This window comes from Dipodomys ordii, unplaced genomic scaffold (assembly GCF_000151885.1).
Source record: "Dipodomys ordii isolate 6190 unplaced genomic scaffold, Dord_2.0 Scaffold71, whole genome shotgun sequence".
NCBI classification, from domain to species: domain Eukaryota; kingdom Metazoa; phylum Chordata; class Mammalia; order Rodentia; family Heteromyidae; genus Dipodomys; species Dipodomys ordii.
The window spans coordinates 563837-571079 of NW_012267287.1; the positions used below are offsets into that span (position 1 = coordinate 563837).

General features: G+C 59.8%; 1 protein-coding gene across 1 annotated transcript in view; it reads right to left on the reverse strand.

Annotated features, from left to right (window-relative positions):
• Ctbp1 (C-terminal binding protein 1) overlaps window positions 1-7243 on the reverse strand; it is a 49769-nt gene that overhangs the window by 3369 nt on the left and 39157 nt on the right. The window lies entirely within an intron of this gene.

Consider the following 7243-nt stretch of genomic DNA (forward strand, 5'->3'; position numbering starts at 1 on the left):
CCAGAAAACCGGAAGTGGCGCTGTAGCTCAAGTGGTAGAGCGCTCGCCTTGAGCTGAAGAGCTGAGGGACAGCGCCCAGGCCCAGAGTTCAAGCCCCACGGCCGACCAAAAAAAAAAAAAAAAAGGTTGTTCATTTAATAGCATGATTATAGACCTAGAGCCTCCCTCAAACTTTATTTAAAATGTAAAACTCAAAGAAGAAAAGTTAATACAAGAAGTGAATGTACAAAAGGTGGACACTCCCTTTACCAGTGAGCATCTGTGAATGAGACGCCATGCTCTGCTACAGTGCGTGGCGCTGGGGGAGGGCGAAGCGAGGCACTGTGACAAGCAGTTGTGGAGCTCCTAGAGCTCTGTGCAGCCCATGCACGGGGCCAGCAGCCGCCCTGCCTGTGGTACGCAGGACTGGCATGCTCAGGGTTAGCTACGATGCAGAAAACACCCACAGCAGCCCCGGGGTGGCAAGGGTGACCGCGGGACCGTGTCTTCTGGGACCACACTATGGATGTGGCCTGCAGAGCCCCAGATGACCCCCTAAAGGCCAGGACTTGGCCGGAGCACCGCGGCAGGCACCACAGGAGAGGGAGCCGCAGCACAGAGCGGTCCCGGCGCGTTGCGGGGGTGCTGGCAACCACACCAAGGAAGGCTCTTCAGAGGCTGGTGCTCACTGTGGGCCTGCTGGTGTTGGCACCCAGCATTCCTGGGGCCTCTGGGGTCCAGTGCCAGAGTTGTGGCAGGTAGCCCACTCCCAAACAAGCCCAGTATCACGAGAAGTTTGGGTGATGAAGATGGAGTTAAACCCTTGGAGTAATGGTTGATTGGGCCTTAAATACTCTGAATCTTAGGGGTTAGAGCAAGTGGGAGCCCTGAGTGGGTTTCTTGGCTGTAGGCTCAGGAAGGTTGAACTGGGAAGCCCTCAGGAGGGAGGACGGGCCGTATAGCACAGCCGGAGGCCTCCCCAGTGTCCAGGGCCAGGAGACCCCACAGGCCCATGTGGGTGGGGTTGGCTCTGCAGAGGACGCATCAGTTCCAAGCTCTCCCCTTTCGTGACCTTATCAGTTCACTGGGCTGAGTAAACCATGAGCTAACTGTGTGAGAACGCGCCTTCCGCTGGCTCGCTCCCCGCCAGCCCAGCGCCGGGGTCAGGGGCCAGGCAGCCTGCTCCAGGCCAGGCACGGCTGCCTCCTGCCACACTACCGTCCGTCTCTGGCACTCCTCCCCTAAGGCCCTGGGCCCCCCCTCAGGTCAGTCTTTGTGATGACTTGACGGGGTCCCTGGAGCCTGTGCCTGGTCAGGAGGTTCTTGGTGCCTGCAGCCTGGCCATGGCAGCCACCTTCCCCATGCTGCCCTGTGTGCCCCCGCAGGCTCCTGCCCCTGGCTTTTCTACACACGGCCACCTCTACGTGGACTAAGCAGGTTGTTCTGAGGTGTAAGTCTGCTGCATAATCCACAGAAGTGATGCCGACTACCACACTGAGCACACGCCCTGCGCAGCACGGGCAGCCCTGCACAGCACGGGCAGCCGCCCCACCTCCCAACACGCGGGCTTTACCTAGGCAGTGCCCCAGAGCCCCTGCAGCCCGCTCTGGTCTGAGTGAGCTCCAGCCCCCTCGGGCTACTGCAGCCCCTCCACCCGAGCGGGCCACAGAAGCAGAACTCTGTTTCTCACAGTGCTGGAGGTGGCTGGAAGTCCTGGCCAAGGCAACAGCGGTGCTGACACCTTGAAGCCGTGCCCTCCCAACTTGCACACGTGTGTGTGCAAGTACTCAACCCTCATGTCCTTTCCACATGCAAATAAATTCCACCCAAAGCCATGGTTCGGTCCAGCACCAACTCCAAAGCTCAGCGTCTCATCTGCACCAGCTGTGGGACTCAGAGCTGGATTCATCTCAAGGCAAATAATTTCCTTTCTACCTGTTTGTAAGGATCAGATATGCCCTTTTTCCAAGAGAAGACATAAGCAAGAGAGAAGGTAAATCTAGAATCTAGAACAACCCCCCCCCCCGCCAAAAACAACAACAACAACAAAACTCTTCAAGTTGGAGCGCTTTCTCCTGCCCACACGCCTGGGGTACCCGGGGCATGGAGTGCAGGGTGCCAGGCCAGGCTCCACAGCGCCCCTCAGTGGACACTGGCCTGCAGCTCTCCAGCTAGGGCTGCACACTGATGACTCTGTGGCAGTAACCAAAGGCTTCACAAGGCCCGTTCCCGTGGGAGGCCTCCGCCCCCCGCCCAGCCCAGGGGCAGCGTTCTTCCAAATCTGGGCAGAAGCCACCATGACCACCAGCGTATGTCTTTGTAGGGTGTGGGGTTGGCACGTGTGGAAGCCCACCCACGTTGCAGCAGCTGAAGAACCTAGTGTCAGAACCTGGGGCCAATCCCCGGGCTCCAGGCCATCCCTGTGGGCACCTTCCCTGAAGGTCCTCATAGAGTGCTGGAGGAAACAAGCGACCATTCTACGCTCTCCCATTTGAGCACAGGGAAAGGTCACCAGTGAAGAGCCCTCAACAGATGCCAGACTCTGGACAGCCTCCCAGTGAGAGGCAAGTTTCTGTAGTTCTAGCATATTCTGTTAAAGCAGCCCATTTTGCAGGAGACACCAGCTCCCCCAAGCGCTGACTCCCCCCTTCCCCAGGCCTGCAGGTCTGCTGCGTCTTGGTGAACATCGATGTAAGTGGAATCATACAGCAGGTGGTCCCCAGGGCCTGACTTCTGAGCATGGGAGGTTTATTTGCCTTGTGGACTGAGCCAGAGCGCTGTTCCTTTTTATGCTTGAGTACTGTTCCATGGCATGGCTAGACCACAGTGGTCCATCTGACCAGCCTCTGACGGACGTCAAGGATATTCCTGCAGACATTCGTGATGAGCTCTGTGCAGATCTTCCATTCTTGGGTGTAGACCTGGGAGTGGATTTGCTGGGAAATGCAGTGGTTCTTAGGGTTTGAAGGGTAAGGGCCATTCAGCTCCCAGCAGCAGTTCAGAAGGCTCTGAGTTCTAGCGGTTTTTGTCCCAGCTTCTCCCATGGCATGAGGCAGTCCCTCACAGCTTCTGGGCGCTCTACCCTGGCACCTGCAGTAGGGAATCTTGTCTGCAAGCTTGACGATCTGCTCTTTGGAATACTTGGAGATTTTCCACTCAAGTCTTTGGCCTATTTGTAACTTTGTAAATTCAGTTGTTAGTTTTCGTTGGTGTTCTCAGCAGTGTTCATCGCTCACGTTCCTGGCCAGAGGTAGAGCCACCACCTTGCACTCCAGAGTCCTGAGCAGCTGATGCTATGGACTGAAGTGCACCGGTAGACAGCCTGTCCCTGCGTAGCTACCCGTTGAACACCCTCCGACCCCTCACTGCTGGGATCCTTTCTGCTTCTTTGCGTGCTGGACACTCAGGATGGGAGTAGGTGGGATGGTTGTAGCCAGTGTTAGGTTGACAGTGGATGTTACTCACAGGTAGAGATGGAGTCCCCCATTGGCCCTTTACTTCGGAATCTCCATCGCCTTTCTGACTTCATTTCCCAGGCTACTCTGAGGACCCATTTACCTAGTTCTGGGGGTGTCTGGGCTTTGTTGTTGCTTCAGCTGTCTTGTGCCAGACCGCTGGGTTCTCTCGGGGTGAGGTGATACCTGTGACCCGCATTTCCATCTACAGCAGTTGGCCCTGCCACCGGCCCTGTGTCCCCAGTGCAGCAGGCCCCGGCGGGGGGGGGGGGCTGGGCCTGCTCATGACTTAGTACCTGCCTTCTCTCCATGCCTGGCCTAGTTGGAAGCATTGCCCTCCTGCCCGTTCCGGCCCACCCCAAGTCTTGTGAAGATTGTGGTCCTGTGCTGAACCCTTCTGGGACTCTGGCCAGGAAAGGGGCTTGGTCGGTCTCTGACATGGGAGACCTGCCTGGCCTTGTCGCTCCTGTTCCCCAGTTCCATCCCAGCGAGGTCCAGTGTGGACCGGGGGTCCATGGGTAGTGGACCACATGTGGGAGGACACAGGTCCCAGGGAAGAGGCCTTGCTCCCAACTCCTAGACAGAGGGTCCAGCAGAGACACCTTGATCTGCTTGGCCCTGTGTGGTGTCCTCAGCTGGGCCTCTCTGAGCAGTGACGCCTGCATTCCTGGCTCATTGGACTGGCCACTGGGCCCACCAAAGACATGGTGTCCAGCACAGGGGGCGCACAGTGGGGTGAGGACTCTAGTTCCACTCTCCTCCCACAGCCTGGCCCAGTTCCCAAGGTGTTTGCCAGGAGTGCGGCCGGAGATGGTGCCTCAGACAGGCAGGCTGACGGAGAGGGGCCCCAAGTCATCTGGTGTTGATTGGGGGAACGCTGGTGTCTCTGCCAGAGCAGGCCCTCCCTGTGTGCCTGTCCTCAGTCGCCCGATGCCTCACCCATGCCCGCCCAGCCCCTGCCGGGGGCATCTCCCAGCCCCTCAGGGACAGTGGAAGCCCTCAGCTTTGACAGAAGGGGGAGACTCAGTGCTTGACATTCTCAGAAAACTACAGAGTCTCGCCCCCACCTTGAGCGTTGTTGGTAATACTCATTGGCACCTGCCCCCCAAGCCCCACCCCTGCAGGGAGGTGGCCAGGGAGGGGGAGAGGGCCCACAGCCCGTGGTGCAGCCAGGCCAGCACCTGGTTCTCATTTAGGGTATGACAGCTCCTCCTGTCTGAGTTTCTCCTCCACCCGGGGCAACGGGCCTCCGGGGTGACCCTGCCCCACAGGGCCAGCACAGGCGATGAGCAGGAAGCCAGTCACCCCTCCCTTTCCCCGTGGAGCCGGTGGAAGCGACTAGGCCTCACCCACCTCAGGGCTGAGGCTGTCCTGGTCCAGCCTGCAGGACTCCCTCCACATGGGAAGCCTCCACCCTCCTCCCCTGACCCCTGAGCCTGCAGAGCTGGGGCTGAGAAATGCCAGCCCTCGCCCTGTCCTGCTCACAGCTCTGCCCAAATCCAAGGTTGTGGGTGACCTTTGTGGTGACCCTAGACCTAGTGAGCAAAGCACGCAGATGTCCCTGCTCTTCCCATGTGTCCGTCATTTGCCACAGGTGGGCAGCATGGTGGGGCACATAGCTGTGAGCCTACCAACAAGAGCACCTTCCTATATATAGGGACCAGGTCCCGGGGGTGAGGCAGAATCCAGCAGAGAAGGGCAAGGGGGAGAGGTGGGGGAGGGGTGGCCAGTCCCGGGGCAGAGACCCACAGACATGGCAACCAAGAGCACGTTCTGAGCATAGGGCCTAAAATACGCTGGGGATACCAGGGACCGTGGCTCAGGCCTGTCATCCTCGCTACTCAGGAGGCTGAGATCTGAGGAGTGCAGTTTGAAGCCAGCCTGGGCAGGAAAGGCCATGAGACTCTCATCTCTAATAAACTACTCAGAAAAAGTTGGAAGTGGTACTATGGCTCAAGTGGTAGAGGCTAGCCTTGAGACAAAGAATCTAAGGGACAGTGTCCAGGCCCTGAGTTCAAGCCCCAGGATCAGCAGCAAAAAAAAAAAAAAAGTTAAAAGATGGGCTAGGTCCTGTGGGGAGCAGGGTGTGCGCTACAGAAGCAGTAGCTCCTGCTGTGGGCAGAAGAGGGTGGGCCCTGGGCCGCGGGCCACCGGCGGGCCCTGGGAGCAGAAGGTGGGCCATGGGTGGTGGGCAGGCCCTGAGAGCCAGTTCAGGAGAGCACAGGGAGACCAGGGTCCCTGGGCGGGCACTGCCTCGCCAGGAGCCAGAGAACCAGGTGCCCCAAGGGGCAGACATAGGGACACACCAGGCTCTGATGTGGGGTGGCTCTGTGTGGGCAGGTCACTGTCATGGGGGACAGTCGGGTATGAGGCCGAAGGAAGGCTGGCAGGGGGCTGCGTGGCGTCTGGAGAGAGGTTTGAGCGGCCCCAAAGGGCTCCGGCTATAGGGGCAGCACCAGGCCCAGGCAAGGAGACACTGAACTCTTCCTGGGTTATGTTCAGCCAGCAGCTGCTCTTCCTCTACTTTAGGATCTGCTTGCTGCTGCTCCCCTGTCATTCTTGGCCAACTGGCTGGGCCCATGGACTTTTTTCCCTGAGCAATTTCCAGGATTCTGCATTTGCTGAAACACTCACCACTTTATTGGAAAGCTGGCTCTCAGCCCTGGACCTGGGCCACCATGGTCCCTGGGCCCCCCCACCCCCTCATACTCACAGACAGGGCCGTGAGACTTGAAGCCCAGAGATCGATAAGAGTTGGGCAGGGATGCGACCGGCCTGGACCAGCAGGACGGACACACAGGCCCTCTCTCTGCATGCCCACTTCCTTGCCCAGCCCCTGCCCTGGACATTCTGAGCAGGGAGCCAGAACCTGTGACCTTGTATTTGGCCCACACTTTGCTGCCCTTCCTTTGGCCATGTCCGTGGGCCTGTGGGGCCCAGCCCCAGCTTCCTCATCACTGAGCAGCACCCAGAGGTCAGAGGCCCACTCACAGACACATCCAGGCCAGGGCGAGGGGGAGCACAGGTTCCTCCCAACGCATAGCTGCAGGGACACCCCGGGCCAAGGAGGGGAGTCCTGGGGAGAGCCAGGGGCACTGCCAGGGGCCTGGGGGCCTTACCAGCACAGGTAGCATGGCCCGCTCTTAATTCAAGCAGTCCTGGATCCTGGGGGCAGGCCAGAGCCTTGCAGACTGGGCATGGACAGCCCCCCAAGCCCACCGCGCCTTTCCCGGCCTCCCCTGGTGCTATGGGATTGACCTCGAGGACCTGGCCACAGTTCACCCCTTGGTTGAGAAGCCTGCCTGCCAGGCTGGACCCCAGGAAGCAAGCAGCCAAGGAGGGCCACCTCTGCAGTGGCCAGGGTGAAGAGCAGGAAGAGCAGTGTGGGCTGCTGGGAACCACCCTGGGAGGAGACACTCAGGACAAAGCACTTAACAAGGGTGGGAACAGGTGGCCCTGGGCCTAAGCAGCAGCCTTCCACCCATCTGCTGTCCATGTCCTCCTGGACCTGCTGTCTGCTATGCAGGGCACAGTTAGCAGCCACCTGCCGCCCCACGTCCCAGTGTGCGTGCCGTCTGCCGCACCGTGTCCTGGTAGATGTGCCGTCCGCCGCCCCGTGTCCTGGCGTGCATGCCGTCCGCCGCCCCGTGTCCTGGCGTGCATGCCGTCCGCTGCCCCGTGTCCTGGCGTGCATGCCGTCCGCTGTCCTGTGCCGTCCGCTGCCGTGCCGTCCGCTGTCCTGTGCCATCTGCCGCCCTGTGCCGTCCGCCGCCCTGTGCCGTCCGCCGCCCTGTGCCGTCCGCCGCCCT